Source organism: Pelophylax lessonae (assembly GCF_965119305.1).
Source record: "Pelophylax lessonae genome assembly, chromosome: 1".
NCBI lineage: Eukaryota > Metazoa > Chordata > Amphibia > Anura > Ranidae > Pelophylax > Pelophylax lessonae.
Window position 1 is genome coordinate 556126067 of NC_138768.1, and position 27534 is coordinate 556153600.

The following is a 27534-nucleotide window of genomic DNA, read 5'->3' on the forward strand; positions in this document are numbered from 1 at the left end:
TTCTCAACGGATTCAAGAAGCACAGCTCCCACCCCAGTTGAAGAAGTGTCCACTTCAATAAAGAATGGATCCCCAGGATTAGGTCTCCTCAAGAGAGGTCCAGAAACAAATTCCTGTTTTAACTCATGAAATGCAGAGACAGCTTCTGAAGGCCACTATTTGGCATTCGCACCCTTCTTAGTCAAGGCGATAATAGGCGCAGCAATGGAAGAGTAATTCCTAATAAACTGCCTGTAATAATTTGTGGACGCAAGAAGCATTGTGTCACCTTGAGGCTGGCAGGGAGAGGCCAGTTAGTAATGGCCGAGACCTTTCCAGGATCCATACGAAGACCCAAACTAGAGAAAAAACAGCCTAAAAAACAGATAAAAGATGTAAGGAAGACAATAGCCATAGAAGAAGAGCGGTGGCAAAAAATCCCCAGAAAAACAAAAAAATAAAGAACTTTAAAGATACAAAGGTGAGTGAGTCCATCTACTTCCAAAAGAACTGGGACAGACTTATAGGGAATGAAAAAAGAATGGTAAAGAGGGAGGAAGAAGAGAAGGGAAAGGAGAAGGGAATAAAGGGGAGTGAATGAGGAGGGGAAGAAAGGGAAGGCTAATAACACCAGGTGGAGTTTAGGGATAGGAAAATTTTGGCATAGTAGGTACAGATGGGGGCAATTATAAAGCTTTAACGAGAAGGACACGGGACATCCAGTCTGCTGGCACACCACCAGAGTTCTACCCTAGAGTAAAAGAATCGATGGAGGAAGAGAGGGTTGTTGGAACCAACATCGATTTGGTGAGAACATGGCTATAAAACACCTAAGATACAAGGGAAAAGGGGAGGGGGAATGGAGAGGAAAAAGGGAGAGGGGGGATGGATCTTCCCTCTTTTTATTTTTGGCGAGGCAAAGGCTCTTTTCTTTTTGGTTTATCGCTGTTTTTTTCTTTTCCATGCAGCCCATCAGCAGGTTTTATATTTACTAGCAGGACAATTGGATATTTAGCGATATAATTATACATTTTACTCCTCTGCACATGGGACTTACTCGAGACTGGACTATATACTTGTGGAACACAGATGGCTAGATGCAATGGGTAAATCATATATTGAAGTAGGAACAATGTCAGACCATACCCCTGTCACAGCTGAATGAAAATAGTAGGGGTACAGAATAGGGTAAATAACTGGAGATTAAATGAGTCACTAATACAAGATCAAGAGATTAGAGATAAAGCAAAAAAGGAAACAGAGCAATATTTTTTGATAAATGCGTCACAAGAGGTTTCACAAGCTATGATATGGGAAGGTCATTAAGCCTATATTAGGGGTATTTTAATATCAATAGGGTCTCAAAAAAAAAGAAAGGAAGACAAAATAAAATAAATAATATTCTAAAAAAAAGAGTTATATGAGTTAGAACAAGGGCATAAAAAAGAAAAGGATAGAGAAGTACAACATCTACCAGCACTGAAAAGAACTAAACACGCTAAGGGAACAGGAAACAAGGAGAATTTTTAACAAAGTAAATCAAGGAAGATACCAATGGGGAAATAAGCCCGAGAAGATATTTAGCAAATTTAGTAAAGAAAAAAAAGTTGATAAGCTTTATAAAAAGATTAAAAACAAAACAGGAGAATTAGTTTACCCAACTACAGATATTGCAAATATAAATACCAGGAATAATATAGTGCATTATATGCAGTAAGATCACCTGGGCAACAGATAAAAGAACTAGAAAGAAAAGAAAAAATATTAGCCTATCTAAAAGAAGCTAAACTACCCAAATTGGAAGAGGGAAAACTCTTGGATTTGGAAAGGCCTATAACTCAGGGGGAAATCTTAAATCTTTAAAGGAGACAGCTACGGGAAAGAGTCCAAGGCAGGATGGACTCCCGGCCACTTATTATAAAACATTTAAAGAAATATTGGCTCCAAAATGATGTGCGCATTGGAATACGTTAGAATAGGAAAGTGAAATGAGAAAGGAATCATTACTGGCTAATATTACAGTGATACCAAAGGAAGATAATGATATAGCACATTGCTAAATTATTGGCCACTAGACTGAAGGGTTTAATGCCAGAATGGATACATATGGATCAAGTTGGATTAGTTCCGGGGAGGGAAGGAAGAGACAATGGACTGAGAACATTGTTACTCTTGCAAAAGGTAAAAAAAGATGGACCCCCAGCACTGTCAATAGATGTTAAAAATGGACTTATGATAGCAACATTGGAAGAGCTAGGGGTCAGTCCAAGAATGATTCAGTGGATTAAAATATTATTTAAACAGCCAACAGCGAAAGTTAAAATAAATGGGACTCTGTCTCAGGCCTTTAGAACTGAACAACGGAACGAGACAGGGGTGCCCCTTCTCGCCCCTATTATTTATAATGACACTGGAACCCCTGCTTGCAACTATCAGAATTTGTATATATATATATATATATATTATATATATATATATATATATATATATATATATATATATATATATATATGTATATATATATATAAAAGGAGTAAGAATAGAAGATGAGAAACATAAGCTAGCAGCATATACGGATGATATTTTCTTCTATGTGTCTAGTCCGAGAACAACTCTGCTAAATATAATAAAAATATTGAGATATGGAGAACTAGAAAACTTTAAAATTAATCCTGTGAAGTCAGAAATTTTAAATATAAATATGGATAAAAAAGAAGAAGAACAAAATTTGCTAGAAGAATTCCAGTTTAAAAGGAGGGAAAATACCTAGGGGTAAGAATAACAGCAAAATGGAAAGATCTTTATCAAATAAACTATATACATTACTAAATGAGATTAAAGAAGAAAATTATCAACAAAACCACTCTCTTGGGTAGGGCATATCAACATGATTAAAATGGAAATTTTACCAAAAATACTCTATACGTTCCAAATGCTCCCGATGTACTTGCCACATAGTTTTTTTTTTTTTTTTTTTTAATATATTGGGGTTTATATGGCATCATAAAAAAAACCAAGATTACAATTTGCATTAATAAGTAAAAATAAAACACAAGGAGGGTTAGCTGTTTCATATTTTAAAAAGATACTATAATAAGGGTTATTGATTGGACATTTAATTCACAGGGTCAAAGTTGGGTTAATATAGAAAATACATTAAGCAGAACACCATTGAATAAGGTGATTTGGGTACCACAACAGCACCGTCATTTTTCTAAAGATATAAGTGCACTCACAACGTATGTAACCAAAGTATGGGATTTCTACAAGGTAACGGGGTTATAGTTGTGCTCATAAGTTTACATACCCTGGCAGAATTTACATTTTCTTGCCCATTTTTCAGAGAAAATAATTGATAACACATAAACTTTTCTTTCACTCATGATTAGTGTTTGGCTGAAGCCATTTATTATCAATAAATATCTTGTTTAAAAAAAAAAAAAATAACAAACATGTTATGTAGCACCCTACAGGTAGGGCTATGATTTCTTTTTGGTAGGGCGTCATGGCTTCCAGGTGTGTCTGCTGAGGGGGGAGTCTCCCCCCTGGCTCTGTGAGAGGCTTCTCATAGGGCAGTGGAGGAAACCCAATCAAGGACACATTTAGGCTTGTAACTACCCCAGAAGGCAGATTCTGCCGCAAAGGATTCTGGGAGTGGGTATAAGTTTGAGGGAGGTGCGGGACTCAGAATCTTTTGCGGGAAGCAGAGTTCCAGGAGGTAGAGGACGGCTGTCTCTCCTCCTGTCAGAGGAAGCGGATGTCTCAGGTGCTGCCTGTGAATCCAGAGAGTGCTGAGTGGAGCTGAAAGGGATCCGGTGTGCCGAGAACGAGCGGAGAGTGAGAGGGGTTCAGTCCCAGGAAAGCCTACACAGGTTGTGAGTACTGAGGATTGCCCCTGGGGGTCTGCCTAGCATCAGTGGGGACCACTCCGGAGAAGGTTCTAGGATCCAAGTATCAGCTAGCTGTAAAGGGGGTACCTGGTCAGAGGACCCTGAAGTAATAGAGGGGGTACCTAGGTTGAGGACCCTGAAGTGTGAAAGGGGGCGCATGCAGTTTGGGCCCTGAAGAGTTAGTGCACAGTGTGAGTGCATCAGTTGAGAGTCTCAGCCATACAGGAATCCACAGCAAGCTACCTCAAGCCAGTGCAAGGCTGGAAGGAGTAATCAGTGACTTGGCAGTGCAAGCAGTGTCAGACGTTCAATGTTCTCCAGTCCTGGATTTTCTGGACTTAAAGTTGAGGTTCCAGCACCAGTTTCGGAGCTTCAGTGTGTTTAAAAGATCAGTGAGCCCTGGCTAGCTTCGGCTGGCGCCAAGGCAGCACTAACAGGCAATTTTCTGGAAAAAGTCCCAAAGGTGTACCTAGTTGAGCCTAAGGAGTATCCCACTCATTCCCTTCTCTCATCCCCTAAAATACAATAAAACAACCAAACAAAGAGGCCAGAGTTGTTGATGTCTCAGTTCTCACACCCAAGGTCGCAGCTCACATGGGCTGGAGAGGTAACCGGTAATAATGGCAGACCCACATCAGGCCCAATGCCTGGAAAACCTGCTACAGATATACTTACCTCCTCTGTGCAGTTGGTTTTGCACAGGGCAGCCCCGATCCACCTATTCTGGGGTCTTTGGCTGGAACTCCTGCCCCTCCCTCCTATTGAGTGCCCCCCCCCCCCAGCAAGCAGCTTGCTATGGGGGCACCCAAGCCGTGCTGAAGCTCTGTGTGTCCATTCACTCTCGTGATTGGCTAACTGACTGACAGCCATGGGAGCCAATGGTGTGCTGGGGGGGGGGGGGGGCTGCTACACACAGAAGACTTTTTATCTTGCAAAGAATGTATTATGGTTAAAAAACCTTCTGACTTTACAACTCATTTAACTCCTGTACATGGATACAAAGGCTTTTATGGAGTTGGGTTGGCAAAAATATGCCAAAAGTATATATGCCATATATATGCCAAAAGCTCCTAAACTCAAGTTTAGGAGCTGCCGGGAACTGCTAGTGTACATGAAGGCTAAGGCTGGTTGTGTCGGAAAGTCAGTTCGGCAGGTATCAGCCAACTTTGTGAATGAGCATGCTGGAGAGCCAACATCTGATCAGCACTCACAGCCATTGGATGGTTAGCAGATCTCCTGTCAGAATACAATAGCTCAGTGGGGAAAATCATTGCACTAACATCGCTTAAGTCAGCACGACAATCTGTAACCCAGCCGGTTGGGTTGAGCGAAAAAAAAACCTTATAGTTTGTACCCCATAGATAATTTGAAATTGCTAGAAAATTGACATGTGCATTGCTTGCATTAGGAGTGGGGACAAAACAAACACAATAGGTCTCAATCAGCTCACAATTTCAGACATACGGTACCTTTTAAATTGGCATAGCAAATAAACCTAAAACAAAAAAAACCTTTGCAATTTGCTTACAAACCTCTAAGGCCCCTGTTCATGAACAAAAAAGTTCACTAGTGAAGAGTAAATAAATTCAGAACATATTGTAAAAGTGTCAAATTTGATTTATGCTGCAAATTAGTAAAGTGGTCCAAAGCATTACTTAACAGTGTAAACGGTGCTTTAAACCAGAATCACACACGCCAAGGGAAAAAAAGCTCTCTGCTCATCTGGTGGGATACTGTAAGGATTCCACAGGGGTTAAGAAGCAGTAATCCTCACTTGCATAATTAGTATTCTTCCTTATTAGGTGGTATCCAGATGAGGTAGGAAGCAACATCACAGTAAGCCAGTTTTCCATTATCTCTATATGTTCGCCCCTTTGAGGTTTTACTGGTATATGAGATGTAGGTAAGGGGCTCCCAGACTTTGCCCCATAGAGCAATTGTTTTACTTAATACCAGGCACTACAGCTGGCCATACATCTCTACATCTCTATCTCTACCCCCGTAAGGGCCACTAATTGGCCACAGGTTCCTCTCCCCCACTCGTGCAGCGGCAGCCAGGCACACGGCATCATTCACTCTTCTGGCTCAATAAACAGTCTAGGGATTGTCTTTTTGATTTCTTTTGCTGAATAAAGTTGGATAAGGCACTGGGAGCTGTGGGATACTCTAACAAATGCTGAACAGTAATAAAAGGGCACTCTTCACCCTGTAGCTACTTCGCAGAACAGTCCCTTTGGTAGCAGCCCAGGAAATGGACAGCACTGCGACACCATAAGCAATGTTCCAGGCCAGACAAGCCTTAATATTAGTTCACAAGGGCTAACAGCAACAACAGTCACCTAGATCCAGCACTTAGGTCTGTAATCACAAGGGCCCTGTATACTTGGATGCCTGCTTGCAGTTTCAGACAGACACCTCCTAAGTGAACTCTCCAGACCAGATCCTAAGTGAAATCCCCTTGTTTAGCTTCAAAGGTTCTTAGCAAGCAGCCCCCCCCCCCACCCCCGTTTAGCATAGCTGAGACCTCAATGAACTCAGACGGGCTGCCTGGGAGGGCAGCAACTCTCCAGGCTGGGAACTTCTCCTGAACGAGAACTAAGACTGCTCCAGACCCCAGATTATTTATGTGCTCTGCAGTCACCTACTGGGCACACTTCCCCAACATCACAGCACCCTGTGCTCCCCTTAGGAACCTTCATCTCTGATACAGGAAGTGGGATGACTCTTGGAAGGAGTTATAAATATATGAATATGTCTTCATGGGTGGATGTCAATCTGAAGGAATAGGAGGCCCTAGGCAAGCTGCATTTAAATTTGCACTAAAGCCCACATGTGATGCTGAGCCTCCATTCCATCCAAAATCTAAATCGAAAGAATAAAAGGGCAGGCCAGGGACTGTATGACTAGGGAGGAAAATGCTAGATGGTGCTGGATGTCCTCCAGCCAGGAAATGAAGCAGGCTCTGACTTGAAACCTGTACAGCTGTGCAACGCTGAAGGTAAGGCTGGAGGTCAGCATTAATTCCCAGTGATCATCCTGCATAACCCACAAGGAGCAATATGCCTGAGCACTGGTCAAAGGTTTCACAACAAAAATCAATGAAGGATTGGAATATGCTGCTTTACTTCCTGACTGGCATAGATTTTAAGACCTCTTGCAAACGGGCACATGAGCCAATAGAAGGTGATTTACAGTGTTTTTCCCCCATCTAGGCAGTCTGGGTGCTGCGTACCGCCATATGTGGGTTGCTGTACTTAAGGTGCACAGTGGTACTCACATAAACCCAATAATTGCGTACAAGCATATGCAAAAAATTTAAAATGTCATTATTGTAATTTTTTCAGAATCTGTAACACAACATTCCCATCCAATCCAAAAATTCATAATTCTGTAATAAATTAGCGTGAAGTATAATTATTCACTGGTGTTTCTTAGTGTCTGAATACACTAGAAGTAAAAGCACATCCCAAAGTATTTATCATATAGTAGGAACTAAAGTCAGTCTGCAAATCTAAACCCCTTCTATGTTTAACAACCTGTATGTTATTCTGCTCTTCGAGGTTTGGAGTGTACACAGTGTCCGCCGGTACCCACCGATCATTCGGGAGACAGGCAGAACGGCAATCTGCCTATGTAACCAAAACAGATTGCCGTTCTATGACAAGGAAAGGCAGCGATCTTGTGTGTCTTCTAAGCAGGAACATGGATCACTGCCTTCCCACAGTTAAAGCACCCCCCAGACAGTTAGTAAGCACTACAAGAGAACACATTTAACCCTTTGATTGCCTCTGATGTTAACCCCTTCTCTGCCAATGTCATTAGTACAGTCCCATAGTTTGTAGACGTTATAACTTTTGCGCAAACCTATCAATATATGCTTATTGGGAATTTTTACTAAAAGTATGTGGCAGAATATATGTTGGCCTAAATTTTTTTTATTGGGTATATTTTAAAGCAGAAAGTAAAAAATATTGTTTTTTTTTTTTTTCAAAATTGTCAGTCTTTTTTTGTTTATAATGCAAAAAAATAAAAACTGCAGAGGTGATAAAATACCACCAAAAGAAAGCTCTATTTGTGGCAGTACATTCATTTTATTTGGGTACATGACCGCGCAATTGTCAGTTAAAGTTGCACAGTGCCGAATTGCAAAAAATGGCCTGGTCATGAAGGGGGATAAACCTACTGGAGCTAAAATGGTTAATGGACAAAAAACACCAGCTCAGTAGATTGTTTTTAAAAAAAAAGAGCTGGATGCATTCCTAAATGTACAAAATATAACTGAATAGTAGGGTTGCACTGATACCACTTTTTTAGTACCGGTGCTTCTTTTCAAGTACTCAAGCACAATACAGACTAATGATATCTTCTTATGCAGCACTGATGGGCACTGATAGGTGGCACTGATGAGACGGCACTGAAGGGGACTGATGAGAAGGTACTAATATGCAGCACTGATGGGCATTAATATGCAGCACTAATGAGCACTGATAGGTGGCACTGAAGGATGGGCACTGATAGGTGCCACTGATGGGCACTGAAAGGCAGCACTGATTGGCATAACTAATGGGCACAGATTGGCCCCACTTCAACCTATAAAATTAAAAATAATAAATTATATAATATATTTTGTTATGTTGTTTTCCCAAGACAAATAGTTCCGTCAGAATCGGCGACCCGTCACTCATTCACTATATGGGTTGGATGTAACAAGCTGTCCGCCGACGCCTTTCCACTGCAGGCTTACAGCGGCCGAGTGCAGGCTGTACCAAGATGGGTGGCGCAGGTGTTCTGATGGAACATCACTTCCTTTACCAAATCTAGCGAGTTGCTGATTCTGATGGAACTATTTGTCTTGGGAAAACATAGCGGCTGCACCCTTGCCCCAGCCAGCTTACCTGCCAGCATGCTGTTGAATGTTGATGACGCGTTGACTCCCTATGTCTTCCCTCCACCCACTGACTTTCGGGAGATAGCGGATTAAGCATCGGAGCATTTGCGCGAGTAACGAGAATGCTTGCTATCGGCACCTATACCGATACTAGTATTGGTGCAACCCTACTGAATAGTAACATTTATAGGTGATAATACCAGAGATTAATGCAAAACCCAGTGGATAAGTAAATCATTTTTCCCCAACTAGAGCAAATTGGCCATGCTTTATAGGGTTTATTTCCTTCCTCTGGATCAACTGTGAGCATATGATTGTGTGTACGGAAATTTTCTTTTTATTTATTTTTTTTCCATTGATTGCAGTAGATGGACTTGTGCCTTTTTTTAATCTAACCTTCTTGCTGCAATTATTACTACAATTAAAGTGGTTTTAAACCTAAAAGTTTTTTTTAACTTAATGCATTCTGTAAAATAACGTAAAAAACCTTGCAGTACCCGTCACCTCCCATCATTAACCACTTTCAGACCAGAGGATTTTTCCCCTTAATGACCAGGCCCTATTTTGCGATTCATCACTGCGCTATTTTAACGGACATTTGCGCAGTCGTGCGACCCTGTACCCAAATAAAATTGACGTCCTTTTTTCCCCCACAAACAGAGCTTTCTTTTGGTGGTATTTGATCACCTGTGCAATTTTATTTTTTGCGCTATAAACCAAAAAATAGTGACAAAATGTAAAAACCAAAATTGTTTAACACTTTAGGCCAATTTGTTTTCTGCTACATATTTTTGGTAAAAAAAATTGCAATAAGCGTATTTTGATTGGTTTGCGCAAAAGTTATCGTGTTTACTAACTACGGGCAAGATTTACAGTATGTCATTTTTTTATTTTTTTTTTACTAGTAATGGCGGCGATCTGCGTTTTTTTTTGCGAGATTGTGACATTGCGGCGGACAGATCGGACCCCTAACTGACATTTTTGACACTTTTGGGGGTACCAGTGACATTACTACAGTAATCAGTGCTAAAAATATGCACTGTTACTGTAATAATGACACTGGCAGGGAGGGGGGTTAACCCTGTTGGTGATCAAGGGGTTAAATGTAAGCCTAGGGGGGTTATTCTAACTGTGGGGGGTTGGGTTTGTGAAATGATCACAGAGACATGCGATCCTACATAGCAGGATCGCATGGTCTCTATGATCATTGCAGGCAGAAAGACAGACGGCTGTGTTTACATCAGCCGACCGTCCTTCTCTGTCAACGGGGAGAGATCGAGAGTGTCAGATGGCAATCAGTGCCACCTGACACATGCGCCAGCTTCCCCGCTGATGAGCGGGGGCGGGAGCACGCCGCCACCGGTGCGCGCTCGCCCCCTAGCTCCTCCCAGGCAAGTGATGTACTGATACGTGACTCTGCCTGGGAGAGCCACTCTGCCGACTTATATATAATATATATAAAGTATACAGTCGGCAAGTGGTTAAACACTTACCTGAGTCCTCTCTCGATCCAGTTTGTGCCCATCTGCAGCGCTGCTGCTCACTCTTCTCTTCTTCTCTCTTGTTGTTGTCAGCCAAATCCTTTGATGAAGGGGGTGGCAAAGCAATGGTGTGTCTAAACTATGGATGCACACAGTTAAGCTTGAGAGCGCACCTGCATGGGTGCTTCTGTAGCAGATGGCTTGCTATGGCACCCCCGCAAGGAGAAAGAGCAGACTGCATTGTTGGGGGACTCTAGGAGAGGAGGTAAGGGATAACTCTGTGCAATACTGTTGCACATCACAGTTAACTATACCATCTTTTTCTATTTTAGAAACAAAAATACACAGCCTGTAAAATCACTTTAACGACATCACCTGACCTGTAAACAGAAATAAGAACACTTCATATTTGACAATTTACCACTCCAGTATCCACATCATAGAATAAAAACTGTATTGTGACTTTACAATCTTTTTTACTCATGGGTTTTTTTTTTTTTTTTTTTGAAGATTTAGGTAAACTATATCTTTTTGGTCTCCCAGCAAAATCATCATCTTTTAGTATGCAGAAATGAAAGAGAACAAGTAATGTTTTTCTTGCAAAAAAAAAAAATGACTGTTTGACAGGGTGTGGCAACACAACGGCAAAGCAAAAATATTTTCCTGCAGTCTAATAATGTTTGTTTCCACCTTGTGGTTATTCCGTTGAGTTTTGTAAGTCACAAAAAATGTACATAAAGCAAACCTAAATGCTGATATTTCGACATGCTCAGACATAAACCCACTAATGTGAAAAAAGAGACATCATTGCTATGGAGCCAAACGTGCTCTTTGATAATTGCAGACAGGCTGACCTATCATAAAATAGAAATATAGAATAGCTAGCTTGTAGGCAGGTGTAGGTTGACCTCCGTACACAGGTGGCACTGTCTGCAACCACCACGAAGTGAGAGTGTGGAAGACAAAAGGAACTCACGTTCCTTTTAGGCCTTCAGATGTGTCATTAGGTGAACAGCTGTCCGATTGGATGCTACTGCCCCGGATGAACTCCTCGGTCATCTTTAGTGAGGGCAGTGCTTACAAAAAGCTCTGGCTCACTGCACTTGATGTGTATTTGGCATGTAATTAGAGAAGGGACAGGAACCTGCAGGTTGCCTAGGTTGCCTAGTGTAGGGAAAGGTTCCAGAGGAGGAGGGACAGTATAGGGATCGTTTGTTATCGTTGCTGTATGGAGCTTTTCCTCTTCAGTGCCTTGTTGTATACTGCCTACCAGCCACCTCCTGTGCCAGTTCTCAAGCATCGGTCACCGAAAGTACTGCATCATTATCTCTGTTTCTGCCTGCTTGAAACCTCAACACAGACTCTGTTACAGAGTGTTTGGAACATTTTTGATAATACACTCCTTTAAAATCTCGGACCACTGTGTTCCTTCCCTCATGGGTGTCCAACACCCAGCCTTACTTCCGCCTACAAGCTCATCAAAACATCAGCTTAGGGTTTATACATGTGCTTGTTTTTATACGATTCTACAAAGTACCATTTCGAAAACCTCCCCTTGCCCCCAAAAGAGCATACATTTTGGTGTGTGCCTCTCCCCCATCCAGTTATGCAACACTTAGTAATTGGATGGGGGAGAGGCATACCGAGTGTACTTCCCCCTTCCCTTTGTTAGTTCAGGTGGTTATGTTTATCTTTGCTCACTTACATGCCATGTGAATTATCCTACAGGGGCTATGGCCGATATCTCAATCAACTGTGGAGCCTTGGGTGTATATTTGCATATGCATGTGTATATGCGCATATGTACAGTATATGTGTATAGGTGTCTATGTATATTTTGTGTGTATATAGGTGCATATCATAACCATCATAATTATTTTATCTCATTATTCTATTGATTCCTTATCAGTTTTCTGTATATTCCAATGCGTGTGTGCTCCAGTGTACATGAACCCCATTTGACTACTTGTATCATTCTGTATGATTACTAATATCAGCTTTATGAGAGTACATATAATTTATTTTAATTTTCTTGTCTGCTTCAGTACATTTACATTTATCTTTATTTGTATCATCATTTTTAGTCTTCCTACGTTGTGTTGCATTGACGTTTGTGTTGTAAGACCTCTTGCAATTCCCCCCCCCCCCCTCCTTTTTTTTTCCATCCATTTTACATGTTATATGCACATAATATATATTCTATATCACAATTTATTTCTCATATACTTGAGGCTTCCTGGGGAGCCATTGCGCTGTAGTGATGGGCGGCGTTTGGGGTGGTGGGTGGATAGTCTACTGCATTGGCTTCCGGTGATACGGAGGCTGGCTGCTTCCTCCCACCTGGTGGGCAGGTGCTGGCACAGCTGTCCCGCCCCCTCTCTACACTATGATGCGCATGCACATTCCGGCCCTCTCGTGTCACCTGGCCGACGTGCTTAGTATGCAGGAAGCGATGGATGGAACGCACTGGCGTGCTGCAGCATCGTGTATCCTTCACTAGTGGTGACATCATTCAGACGGTCCTGGCAGCTCCAGCGGGTAGGTCACTTCTAGAATTCACGACAGTCCTCTTTAGCCATACAATATCTGTCTCTGTCGATCCCATACTATTGTTCTGCCTTCCCCCTACTATTGTCTACGTTAGTATTATCTTCTTTACCACACAATCCCATTAGATTCCCCCCTTTCTTTTTATTATCAGTATATTCACCCTTTTTTTTTTAAAGGCATGTACACTTTTTAAAATCTCTGTTTTTTTTTCTTCTCGCTGAGGAGCTTACATTTGTTCAATCGTCAATTATGAAATTGGGGCATTTTTTGTCTTTTCATTCTATCGGTGTCACAATTATTATTATCATGATCATGGTGCTAGTTTAAATGTGTGGCGCTAAAAGTTTTTATTTTGTTTTAATTCCTTCTGAGTTTTGTATATCAAACATTAGTGTTGGCAGCCATATATTTACTGATTTACATAGCGCAGAGTTACATTTGAAATATTGAAATTAAGGGGACGCAGACTAGTTCTATGTCCTATGTTAAAGCGGAGTTCCGCCCCCCCTCCAAAAATTAAAACTCAGCAGCTACACATACTGTAGCTGCTGACTTTTAATATTAGGAACCTTACCTGTCCTGGAGTCCAGCGATGTCGGCACCACAGCCGATGTTTCCATCGGCTGTTGGGTGCTCCCCCCGCCATTGCCAGTTAGGGAACCCAGCAGTGAAGCACGCTGCACTTTCGGATTGGCTCGGTGGCGGAGGGAAGGAGGAGGGTCCCCACTTCGCTGCGGCGCCGTTCCCAGAAGTGCGGAAGGGTACCTGTCCAAAACAGGTACCCTTTCCCCCCTCCCCTCTGGAAGGTGCCAAATGTGCCACCGGAAGGGGGGGAGGAAGCAAATGAGCGGAAGTTCCACATTTGGGTGGAACTCCGCTTTAAATTTGCACAGGCTTTAAGAACCATAGAAAAAGCTAGATAGCATGTAAGAGCTGAATATGTACCTAGCATTGAGCAATATGCAAGGACAGGCTTACCACGTGAAAGCACAGGCCCACCTTGAGCAAGCGCAGGCCCACCATGAGCAGATTATGACTGCATAACAGCAAGCCATGTCAGAGGCAATCATAACACAACCAGAGACTAATGATTTGCTGGCTGAGCTGATTGCTGCTCTTTAAAAGGCAGACTCCAAATGCCTCCACTGTGCAGAATGACGTGTGGAAGGCTGTGCAGTGGGCCCTACAAAAGATGTCTACCACATGTTGAAGCATATCTGGTGCTTTCTAAGCAGATTGCCACCAGAGAAGAGTTGTCTGACACAGACTAGGCAAATGTACTTGATCCTTTTCAGAAAGAAATTATTGCAAAAACAGAGACTGAGTTTTAAATAAATTTAGGGCTTGCTTTAAATGCTGTGCTTCCACAGAACACCATGCTAAAGACAATAAGACTACTATTAAGTGCATAGGCTGCAAGAGTGATGATTATGTGCAAGTGTTTCATCTATTCCAAGACAATCCCACTCTATCCACAATTAATCCTCCCGAGACAAAGCATGGCGGGAAGTGAACAGACCAAACAGTACCTCATACTCCACTTTTCTCTACATGTACAAATGTCTGTGGAGAAGCACTCTGTGACAAATCCTGTGCCAAAATATGCTTACTTTATTTATACCCCAGGTGTCAACCTGAAAAGGCCATAAGAGTGTATACAATTTTACAGTAGATGATCAGAGTAACCAATCTCTTGCAAGATAAAATCGTTTTGACCTGTTAAACATAACGGGAGATGCCTTACCATACACCCTATGTACCCGTGCTTACATTACAGATGTTTCAGGCAGAAGAGCCACTGATCTTGTAGTAGCTCCGCTGAATGGCAGAAGAAATATCACTGCCCACTCTCATCGTGTATCCAGATTTTAACCAACAGAGAGGAAATGCCTAGTCCTTGAGCTGCCTCTCACTACTCTCACTTGAGGGTCATAGCTGACCACAAACCAGCTTTTGACAAAAATGCAAGTATTCCATCCTGCTTCTTGACAGAGACATCCCAAGGGTACACAAGGCTCACCAACAAATCAATTGGCTATATGAGGCACTATGATCATGATAGGTAACATCTGTCTAGGTAATGTCAGGAGGTGTTTCACAGCTTCTTATTTCATGACACATGTCCTGCTAAATCAAATTACCTTTTTTCGAACAGTGCCCATATAACTACCATGTCAAAGAAAGACTTTGAATAAGGGCATGCACCAGTTCTTCACACAAGGCAGTAGCAAGGTTGTTCATTTCTGGGATGATACAGTTGGCACTACAATGTTCAATGTAACAACTAAAGACAATAAGCTGGCAGTCATCGATGGAAGATAAGGAGTTCCTAAATACTATGGAAAAAGTTCTATCAGGTCAATTGCAACGGTTGGGTTGCACCACTACCATTTTGGGCCTCAAGAAAGAAACTGCCCAATAATAGTCATCATGCAGAAACACAATTTACTTCTTTACAATGCGCCCTGAACAGAACACCTGAAATTAAAAAAAAAACACTTTGTTGACTTTATGCAGAAGGTGTTTGTGAGAGAACATGCTGAGCTTGCACTACCTCTTAGGGAAGGGGAGGAATGTTGGTACCTCCCGTGCTTTGGCATGTACTATCCTCACAAGCCAGATTAGAACAGTGTGGTCAAACAGTCAAGTGCTCGATATGAAGGTGTTTCCCTCAATGATGTCCTTCTCATTGGACCTAATCAGAACAACAACTTTATAGGCTTTTTGCTCCACTTCAGACAAGAACCAGTTGCTGACATGGTCAACATTCAGCCAATGTTGAACTGTTTCATTGTACCAAAAGATAACAGAAACTTCCTCAGATTATGATGGTATTGCAACAATGATGTCAGCGATGAAGTCATAGGCTATGGAATGAAAGTACATGTTTTCGGTAACAGCCCTTCTCATGCTGTTGCAATGTATGGGCTGGGAAGGACAGCTCAAGAAAGTGAAAAAGAATTAGGACCTGATGCATCTAAATTTATGGAAAATCATTTCTAAGTAGACAATGGGCTCAAATCTCTGCCTACAAAAGAAGAAATTGATCTTCTCAAGAGAACTCAGGATATGGTTGCTACTGCCATCCTCAGGCTTCACAATGTGTCTCTAAAAAGTGACAAGGTAATGAAACCCTTTCCCTACAACAACTACAATATGTTGTTACTGTAAAAGGATTCCAGAACAGAACAGATATTCCCCAAATGCAACGTTGTCTCAGATTTCTTTAAGATGTCAAAAAAGACACATTCACATTTCAAGTATAAACTAGTGGCAAGCCCTTCGCAAAATTAGTTTTGTCTACTGTGGACATCATCTATGATCCTCTTGGCTTTTAAAGCACCTTTTGTAGTTCAGGGTAATCTACTTCTAAAAAAGCTTACTTCCTAAAACACAGCTTGGGATACCCTATTACCCACTGAGAAACAAAAAATATGGTAATCATGGAAAGAGTTCCTGAATGCACTAAGACAACTTCAGATACCGCGCTCTTACATTTCTCTATCCGTAATGCATGATGCCATAAGAGAGATTCATGATGTTTCCATTGAAACAATAGTTGTGGTATATAAAAGAAATTGGGAAGATTTTACTTATTAAGGACCTCAACAACTATCAAAAAGCTTCAATAATACTGTTGTTACCACCACCCATCACACAATATACAAATGACAACATTGTCATACATTTAAAAGAACCAGAGTCCAGACTCAGATGTTAATAGCAGACAGATGCATCGACTCAACCTAACTTCTTTCCTAGAGCCACTAAGCTCATTGCATTTGGAGAGAAAACAAATTATTATTCACAATTAAGACCCCTGCAGAGAAACACAGCGTTGATTCCAGAGACCATTGTATATGATTACAAATTGACCACTTTAATGTCTAAATAATAAACACATCAATCAAGGTGGGTATACCCAAACAATCAGAGCTGTTTGTTCAGATGATGTTCAGATTCATAGAGTGGCATGTGTATACTTAAGTGGCATGTCTTTAGTTAAATTCACAGCAGTAAGCAAACATCGAGGTGTAACATGACAACTTGTTGTTACCCAGTGAGAAACAAAAAATATGGTTATAGCTCCAAGAGACAAAGTAAGTGTGGATTTTGACTCTGGTAAGGCCAAGCTAACCCCAAACCCAGCACATACCATTTTGAGGGTTGAATTTTGTTCAGCTATATTAGCAGTTAATATTGCTGAACTAATAAAATGTGAAAAAGACTTTGAAATAGACTGTTTTCACTTTTACACAGACAGCGAGATAGTGTTGGGATACATACACAACCCAACAAAGCAGTGGTTTATGAATCTCAGTAACAGAGTAGAGTGCATTAGAAGGTCCCCAATACTTAATAATGGTATTGGGTGCCTACGGACCTCAATCTTGCTGATCACAGCACTAATGCAGTACCAACTGCTGCTTTTCTGGACATTTCATGGTCATTCCTATCTGACTTCTTGAATGATGACCACATTAAAAGGAACACTGATTCTGCACTTGAACTGGGTGACCCTGGGTCGGACAAGGAAATCAGAACTTATACTGTTACACTCAACAACACTGTGAAGCCAAGAACAAGGCTAAAATCTTTCCAAGTAGCCTTCTGTTGTGCAAGCTATCTCACGAATTATCTATGTTGTTAATTATTCTCAACAAATTTACCCGTCAATTGAGTATTAAAAGGCACTTTATGCAAAATCACATTTTTAATCAAATCCCCAAACCTTCTATTTATAAACATACTAATTTAATGCATCTTTTTTTCAATCCACCGGGTACAAATTCTCATATTTCTGTTTTTAAAAATCTGGTGACACAGGATTTAGAGCAAATTTAAGACACAAAAACTACGGGAAGATAAACATCTGATTATAGAAATGAATAATCTCCTTGAGAAAAATTATTTGGTAGTCCGCCCTGCAGATAAGGGCGGAGCGGTGGTTATCTTAGATACAATTCAATATATGCAACAAATACATGACATCTTGGATGACAAGGAGACTTATTCAATTTTAAATAAAGACCCTACATATCAATTTCTGAAGGAATTAAAAACCTTGATCCAAAAAGGGAGTAGATGTAGGATTTTAAACAAAAAAGAGAAAGAGTTATTGGTACCATCAGCTCCAAGGATTCCAATTATATACTGTTTGCCAAAAATACATAAAAACCTCACTTCTCCCCCTGGGTGACTAATTATTAGTGGAAGTCGGGGAGTAGATTGACTCATTCTTGCAACCACTGGTGGTGAAAACACCTGCTTACCTCAGGTACACTAAGCATGTTCTGAATGAACTAAGGGATTTGGAATTCAGGGAGAGCATGTTTTTGGTAACTGCTGACGTCACCTCCTTATATACCAACATCAAACATGAGGATGGGATGTCAGCAGTTAAATATTATCTACACAGAGATAGGACAATTCCATCTATTCAAAGAGACTTCATCCTTGACCTATTATCTTTCGCTATGACACACAATTATTCTTGTCCCCAGTTTAGCCAACCTTTTTATGGCATATTGGGAGAAGGATATCATCTATGGTCATCAATTGGAGTCGCTTGTTTTTTACAAGCGTTTCATTGATGATATCATACTAGTATGGAATGGGGATAGGGACTCATTGGATCTATTTATGGACTCTTTCAATACAAATGAACGTAATATTTGTCTCTCTTTTTCAGTGAGTTTGGATGAGATTAATTTTTAGAATCTGACTATTTTAGTAAAAGAAGGACAATTGTGTACTAAGACATATTTTAAAACAATGGATAAGAATAGCTATATCCCTATAACAAGCTGCCATCACCCTACGTGGTTAAATAGTATCCCTAAAGGACGGTTTATGAGGAAAAAACAAAATTGTTCGATCAATTTGGATTACTATGAACAAGACGATATCCTCAGAGGCCGCTTTTTGGAAACAGGGTATAGTAATGAAGTACTTGAAACAACTATTAGGGAGGTAGGGATGATGTCAAGGGACATACTTTTAGTAATGAAAGGAGAGGATAATGTTAATGACAAAAATAAATTGGCATGTCCATTTATCACAATCTATTCAACACAGCATTTCCAAGTAAAAGGGATTATTAAAAAGAGATGGGGAATCTTGAAATCAGACTCAGTCCTGGGGAAATTACTTCCAGATAAGCCGGAGGTAATTTTCAGGAGAGTTCCAAACCTGAGGGATAAGTTGGCCCATAATGTTATAGACCCCCTGAAAAAACTCTCCTTTTTTAAGGAACTAAAAGGTTTTTATCCCTGTAATAGTTGTGTAATCTGTAATTTGAGTCCTGTTAGACTCAGAAAGATTTCACAATTTTCATCCAATAATACAGGTAGAATATATTATATAGAATCATTTATCACATGCGAAAAAAGATGTGTGGTATATCTACTTGAATGTGGGTGTCATAAACAATATGTGGGACGCACATCAAGAAGGTTGAGAGATTGCTTGAGAGAGCATGTATATAAAATCAAAAGTTATCAAAAGCACAGTTTGTCCTTACATTTTAGGGAACATCATAATCGTGATCCACACAGTTTAAATTTCACAACAATTACCAAACTAGATCCCCACTGGAGAGGGAGTAATACGATTAGGGAAATTTCGAAGCAGGAAATGTTTTGGTTGTATGAATTAAAATCTTACTCCCCCTTTGGACACAACATTGAGTGGGATATAAACTGTTTTATAGTTAATTGATAATTTTATTTGTATTTATTTTCTTACGTTTTTAGCATTTGGATTGTTTTTTTTTTAATGGTATAGTATGTATGTGATGCAAATTTCCTGTCCTTGGCACTATAAGTAGGGATTCAGATAGTTGTATTTGAGTCCATATGGCATATTAACATTAATAGCTGGCAACCGGATTTGACGTAGTTAGTCCTGGTTTGTTTACATAGTTACGCTCGTTGACAAAATGGTGCCGAGAACTGGAAATGACATTTCGGGCTATGGGAAAATGGCACTAAAAGCGGATATGACGTTCCGCTCACGCCATTGGTATACTTATACATATGGAAACAATTGAATCAGCCACTAGAGGCCCCAGAAGAAGAGCATTGGCTTGAAACGCATTGGGCGGACCCACACACAGGCTGTCATGTCGCTGCTTATGCTGCTTGGAGCGGCATTTTGAAAGTGAGTGGTTATTATTCTTTTATTGATGTATCAAGTATCTGTACAATAAATCAATTTTTTCACCATGCACAGATCTGTCTACACTTGGAGAGGAATGAATGTGGAGTGATCCTTGTTAATGAGATGGATTATCCTGCCAATTAATGCCTGCCTGGATACCTTGGGAGATAAAAAAAATTATTCCTTTATTCCCTGCATCTGATGAGTTTGCACTGCATTCAGGGTGAAGGAGTTGAGCACAATAGGATTTATGTTCTCCATCACGGGTGCACTTTCTTTTATGTTGTGTTACAACAATTTTTACATACTATACCATGATGTGCTTTATATTTTCATTGCATGTATTCCCTTGCATCTAAATTTTGGGAGGAACTTTTATGCACTGTGAGGCACTTTGCACTTCAGGTATTCAGTTGGAATCTTGTTTTACGACTTTTATGGACATTTTATGGACAATTTTTGGACAGTTTGATTTATGAACTTTATAACCTTGGGATTCACGGTTTATAAGCGATGCAATTTTTGATTTTAAAAGTATTAGGATGCCTTTACAGGCACATGAACCTTAAAGGCATCCCAGTTTTTTTTTTTTTTAAAGGTTTTTATTAAACAAACAAAACACAGTACACCAAAAGAAAAATGGCAGTGCAACATAAAAGAGAGGATACAGAACATACAAAGCATCCTCTCCAATCATCTGACAAAATAGAACCACAGTACAGAGAATACACAGTAATCGTGGTAAAAGGAGCATGGCAAAAAAATAAAAAAAAAATAACCCCCCCCCCCCCGGGGGGGGGGGGTAACACATTATTATAAGCAATATATAACGACACATGCGGAGCAAAAGAAGGCACTTTAGACATCGCCTAGGAAGCGTCAGACACCGAGGAGGCAGTAAGATCAGAGTCTACCCAGAAGGACCAGATTTTACTGAATTTCCTCGGACATCCTCTGGCCTCATACGTCAGTTTATACAAAGGCAGAGCCTGATTAACAATAGAGATCCAGAATGGAACGTCAGGGGGTGTGGAAGATTTCCAACGGAGAGCAATAGCTTTCCTAGCATAGAAAAAGAGCAAACGCAGAAATAGTTTCGTGCGAGCCGGAGCATCCTCATCATCCACATACCCTAGGAGACAACGAAGGGGGTTACAGACATTGGACAATTGAGAGATATCAGTTATAAAGGCCGTCACCCCTGACCAAAAGGCACGGACAGGGGGACAATCCCAAAACATATGAAAGAAGGATCCCACACCATCAGAGCACTTAGAGCAGAGGGGGGAGGATAAGGTACCAATTTTATGAAGGAACAGGGGAGTGTAGTAAGCTCTATACAGGAATTTTAATTGTATGACTCTATCCCTGGAGGAAATTACAACCGGGATTTGTTCAGGAAGGACGTCATGCCATACCTCCTCCGTCAAGTCCGGGACGTTCTCACGCCACTGGGACTCAACCACCGCCAAGCGCTTAGACTTAGAATGCAAAAGCCTACGATAATATGTGGAGACCAGTTTCTCATGTGAAGAGTCAGAAAGGAGATATTCCAAGGGGGATGGCTCCAGCGAGACATCCCGGAGGCCAAACTGCGCAGCCGCCGCATGTCTCAGCTGGAGGTAGCGAAAATGAGCCGTAGATGGTACAGCAAAAGTGGACTGCATGTCCGCAAAGGACCAGAAGGTTCCCCGGACATACAGGTGATCAACAGACTTCACCCCAAGACGGGCCCAAAAAATACCGTCGTCCCGACCGAAAAACTCCCGAAACCGTGGATTGTGCCAAAGGGGGGCATTAGGGGAGTACGACCCCGGAGGGTCGGCCTCGCCCAATGCGGTAGCCGCAAAAACCCGTAGAGTGACCGAGATAAGTGCAGTGTTCGGCCTGCCCATAGTAGATCTACGGTGCAGTAAATTTTGCAGAGATTCATAGGATGTAAAAATAGCCGCCTCCAAGGCCGCCGCAGCATGATTGTCCTCGGGATGGAACCACCAATGTGCGTGTGCCAACTGGGAGGCGAAGTAATAAAGGCGTAGGTTGGGTGCCGCCAGTCCCCCCGCCAAAACAGGTAACTGTAACGCATCTCTGGCCACACGTGCCGGCCGACCCCCCCAGATAAATGAAGTGAGGAGCGAATCAATGACCTGGAAACGACGTTTGGTAACATAGATCGGGGAGTGACTCAACACATACAGAAATCGGGGAAGGAATATCATTTTAAAAATGTTGATCCTACCTAAAACCGTGAGAGGAAGCTGGGACCAGAGCTGTAAAGAAGATTTAAGTCGGGCAACCAAGGGATCTAAATTATTGGGGAGGAAACGAGACAAGGGAAGTTGAATGTCAACCCCCAAGTATCGAAACCGATCCACCACCTGGAGAGGGCACGATGCGAGAGAAGGGGGCAGAACCTGGGGATCCAGGGGGAACAGAGTAGATTTACTCCAGTTCACCCGGAAACCCGAGAAGTGACCGAAGCGATCAATAATGGACAATAGAGTGGGGAGGGATTGATATGGATCCGCTAGATATATCAACATATCATCCGCATAAAATGAAACCTTTTCTTCCAATCCATTGATCACAAAGCCCGCAACAGCCGCACACTGGCGGATCTGCGCAGCCAAAGGCTCAATGGCCAGGGCGAAAAGCAACGGGGACAACGGGCACCCCTGCCTAGTACCCCGAAAAATGGGAAAGGAGTCAGACACAGAATTATTGACCCTGATACGGGCACGAGGGAGATAATATAGAAGTTTTACCCATTTTATGAACCCCGGTCCGAATCCGAATTTCGCCAATACCTCCAAGAGATAAGGCCACTCCACGGAATCAAAAGCCTTGTGAGTGTCCAGGGCTACCACAACCCTGGCCCCCACAGAAGCATGAGTCGTCTGAAGGTTGGTAAAAAGTCTACGCAAGTTGATCGAGGTAGACCGGCCAGGAATAAACCCCGATTGGTCCGCCCCGACCAAGTCCGTGACAACCGTATTCAGCCGTCTCGCCAGGACCTTGGCCAAAATCTTCACATCTGTATTAATAAGTGAGATCGGACGGTACGATTCACAGAGAAGAGGGTCCTTGCGCGGCTTCGGGATGAGTACTATAAGGGCTTCCGTCATGGAGGGCGGCAGACGTCCTTCCTTCAGAGCACAAGTAAACACTTTCAACAAATGGGGGACCAATAATTCCCTATAGTGAAGATACCATTCAATGGGGAAACCATCCAAGCCAGGTGTCTTATTATGCGCAAACGTAGCTACGGCCTTGTCAATCTCATCTGTGGTCAAAGGGGAGTCTAAGAAGCGAGATTGGTCGACCGACAATGCGGGCAAATCAATATCATACAGAAAATCATCAAGCTCGATAATAGTGTAATGGGCCTGGGTGCGATATAGAGAGGAATAAAATTCAACAAAACTATGAAGAATATCAGGAGTTTGTTCTACAATGACACCGGCCTGGCTGGTGACCCGGGGAACGATACAAGGTTGAAAATCCGGCCTAGCTAAGTAGGCCAACAGGCGACTGTTTTTATCCCCCAGTTCAAAAATTCTTTGATTCTGATACAACAGTTTTTTCTGGGTGCGCTCAATAAGGACGAGATCCAAATCACGGGCTCTGGCCCGCCAAGCGGCGTGATTCTGAGGGCAGGGGTCGTCAGAGTATTGCCGTTCAGCCGTATGCAATGCCCGTTCGGCGTCAACCAACTTGGTCTGACGTGCCTTCCGAGCATGGCCCACGGCAGACGAGAAAGTGCCCTGCATAGTGGCCTTGAAGGCGTCCCAGGTCAGCAGTGCCGACCCCTCCTGTCCATTGAGCGCCCAGAAAGAATTCAATTCCGTGAGCCCCTGATCAGTCACCGCGGGGTCCGCCAGCCACAGAGGGCTCAGTCGCCACAGTTTATAGTTAGGTGGGGACCCCAAAGCAAGGTCCACCAGCAAAGGGGAGTGGTCAGATACCGCCCGAGGGAGGTACCTGATCCCCGAGAGCGGACCCAGCAGTTCCCGAGAGAGCAAACAGAGGTCAATCCTAGATAGAGTGTGGTGTGAGCTTGAATAACAAGAGAACTCAGTAATCCCCCCATGTTTCCACCTCCAGGCGTCCGTGAGGTCCAATTTGTCCAAATAGGAGCGCAGGGGGGTATGTTGGGAAGAAGCAGCCCCAGAGCGGTCCAAAGCATTGTCGAGGACCGTGTTAAAGTCACCCGCCATAATAAGAGGGCCCTCCGCCATTTCCAAAACCAAACCCAAAACACGGTCAAAGAATGACTTAGTAAATGGCGGGGGGACATAAACATTCACCAGGGTATAAGGTTTACCCAAATATTCAATAACAAGGATAACAAAGCACCCCGAGGGGTCCGTCTTCAGATGTTTAATAGTGACCGGAGCGGACTTGGCAATTAAAATGGACGTGCCTCGGGCATAGGAAGAGTAGGTAGAGTGTAGCGCATACGCCACGTGTGCCCGCTTAAGGGCCATAACCCTGGACCCCTGGAGGTGTGTCTCCTGCAACAAAACAACATGAGGACTATGGCGTTTTAAATAGTCAAACATCAGAGACCGTTTCACTTTAGAATTTAGCCCCCTGACGTTCCAGGAGATTATACGTAGAGTAGACATAGAAATGTACCAACAATCAGCGTTAGCGCCCCGTAGGTCAGCCCAAAAACAGGCAAACCCCGAAGGGCCAAGGCACAACCAGCATCTGAGAGGAGCCCAGAAAAAGGAGTACGCATAAGACATAAAAAAAGTGACCACAATGACATAGTAAACAAAATCAACTGTATCGCATAAGGAGAGAGCATGACACCAAAAACAAAAAAAGGAAAAACTGTACCAACCCTGTGGATCAAAATGGTGCAAACAAACAAACCAAAAAGGAGAAACCCGCCAAAACCCGCAGGTTGCGGATGGCAATAGTAACAAACACCCCCTCCCCCCACCCTAGCCCACCCGGCCCTCAAACCCCAACAATTGAGAGCTTTGTAGCCCATAACAACAAAAGGAAGTCAAATGCAGGGAAACGTGGATCTGCTCGTCCTGTAGTAGACAAACGAGAAAAAAACAATAAAAAGGAAGGAGATGAGGGGGGAGCCCCCACCCCAAAAATGCCCATCAGAAAAAACAGAAAAATAGGAACCCCGACCCCCAGAAAAAAGGAATAACCATCTGTCCCAAAAAATCAAGCGAGAGAGGGTCCATGAAGAGCACCAGGACGAGCCCAGAGCCCAACCAGATTATCAGCAGATAGACAGTCTTTCATCTAGGAGGAGACCGCCGGTCCTGGCGGCCAGGAGAGCCACGGCCCAAGGAGTCCACCCATTGCGCGGCCTCCCGAGGATCCTGGAAGAAATGAGCCTTGCCCTGAGAGATGATCCGGAGACGGGCAGGATAAAGCATACTATATGGTAACTGGAGATCACGCAGCCGCCTCTTAACCGCCATAAAGGAGGCCCGCTGCTTTTGGGTGGCTGCAGAGAAGTCAGGAAAGATGGAGATAGCATTATTATTGTAGGAGACACGGCCCTTCTCCCTGGAGGCCCTTAGCACAGCCTCCCTGTCCCGGAAATGCAGAAGTTTAATGAGAAGAGGACGAGGTGGCGCCCCTGGTGGTAGGGGGCGCAACGGCACCCTGTGCGCCCGTTCAATGGCGAATAAAGGAGAAAAAACATTCTTCCCAAAGGTGTCAAGGAGCCACTTTTCCATAAATGATTCGGGGGTCTTTCCCTCCGCCCCCTCAGGGAATCCCAGAAAGCGGAGGTTATTACGTCGGAGGCGATCCTCCATGTCAGTGATCTTATCAATGGTGGCCGTGTGACCCCTCTGCAAGTCGGACACAGAGGCCTGCAAGGGGCGGTGGGCATCCTCCAGGTCGCCAATACGTTGTTCCGCGTTGCCCACCCTATGGCGGAGATTATGGACATCCTGCTTCAGGAACGACATCTCCATCCTCACAGACTCAATTTGAGTAGTGAGAGAGGCCTGACCGTGACGGATGGCATCCATAATGGCAGCAAGGGATGGCTCAGGCCTATCCACCTCCACCCCCGCCTCAGCAGTGGGGCCCAGGGGGGGGGAGAGAAGAAGATCACTCACAGTCTCATGCCGGTGCAGGGAAGAAGAGTCGTCAGGCTCCGAACCACCACCGTGGGAGAGAGAGGCGGATGGCTGCGAGGATCGTGCAGCAGCATCTGGCTGGCTCGAGCTCCGTGGCGGGCCGGCGCCATCTTGGGACCGCTCGAGGAGGGAGGCCGACGGCCGGGATCCAGGCGCCTCCGGACCAGGGGGACCGATCTTCACCATCTCCGCCGATGCACTGAGGGATCAGGAGTACACAGGCGTCGGAAGCAGGTGAGTAGCGGCTCGGGGTTCTGCAGGATCGTTGAAGGATCAGGGCAAGCAGGAGAGAGCTCCGGGACCGCGCTGCTCTCACATCAGTAGCCGGCCACGCCCCCAGGCATCCCAGTTTTAGTCCGCAGGGTTCAATATTAAGTTGGCCCACCCTTTGCAGTTAAACAGCTTCATCTCTCCTGGGAAGGCTGTCCACAAGGTTTAGGAGTGTGTCTATGGGAATGTTTAACCATTCTTCCAGAAGCGCATTTGTGAGGTCAGACATTGATGTTGGACAAGAAGGCCTGGCTCGCAGTCTCTGCTCAAATTCATCCCAAAGGTGTTCTTTCAGGTTGAGGTCAGGACTCTGTACAGGCCAGTCAAGTTCCTCCAATCCAAATTAGCTCATCCATGACCTTGCTTTGTGCACTGGTGAGCAGTCATGTTGGCACAGGAAGGAGTCATCCCCAAACTGTTCACACAAAGTTGGGAGAACGAAATTGTCCAAAATGTGTTGGCATGCTGACACCCTTAAGAATTCCCTTCACTGGAACTAAGGGGCCAAGCCCAAACACTGATAAACAACCCCACACTATAATCCCCCCAGCACCAAATGATTCGGACCAGTGCACAAAACAAGGTCCATAAAAACATGGATGAGTGAGTTTGGGGTGGAGGAACTTGACTAGCCTGCACAGAGTCCTGACCTCAGCCCAACAGAACACCTTTGGGATCAATTAGAGCGGAGACTGCGAGCCAGGCCTTCTCATCGAACATCAAAACACACAAATGTAGAGCGCTAAAAAACCACTGGCATATGAAGGGTGAATGCAAAACTACCAGACAAGGGAGGGGGGAAGGGGGAGGGGGAAGGGAGATGGGAAATCTTAAAGAAAAGGGACTTCTATATAAAATAAATAAATACCAGTAGATAATGTATAAAGGCCCAAATCTGGATGTCCAATGGCACTTAACAGCTCTTCTCAGAAGTGAGGAAGACTCTGAAGCAGAAAAAAACAAAAATAAAAGCGCTCTAAGTGCAGACAAATTTATTATAAAATAAGAACAATAGCTGTAGCAACTCACAAGATGCCACGGCATTCAGGCTTTTTTTGCAGGCTTTTTTGCATCAATAGATGGATAGATGGCACCACCTAGAGGAGCTTCATATAATATTTAATACAAAAAAGCCTGAATATCGTGGCATCTTGTGAGTTGCTACAGCTATTGTTCTTATTTTATAATAA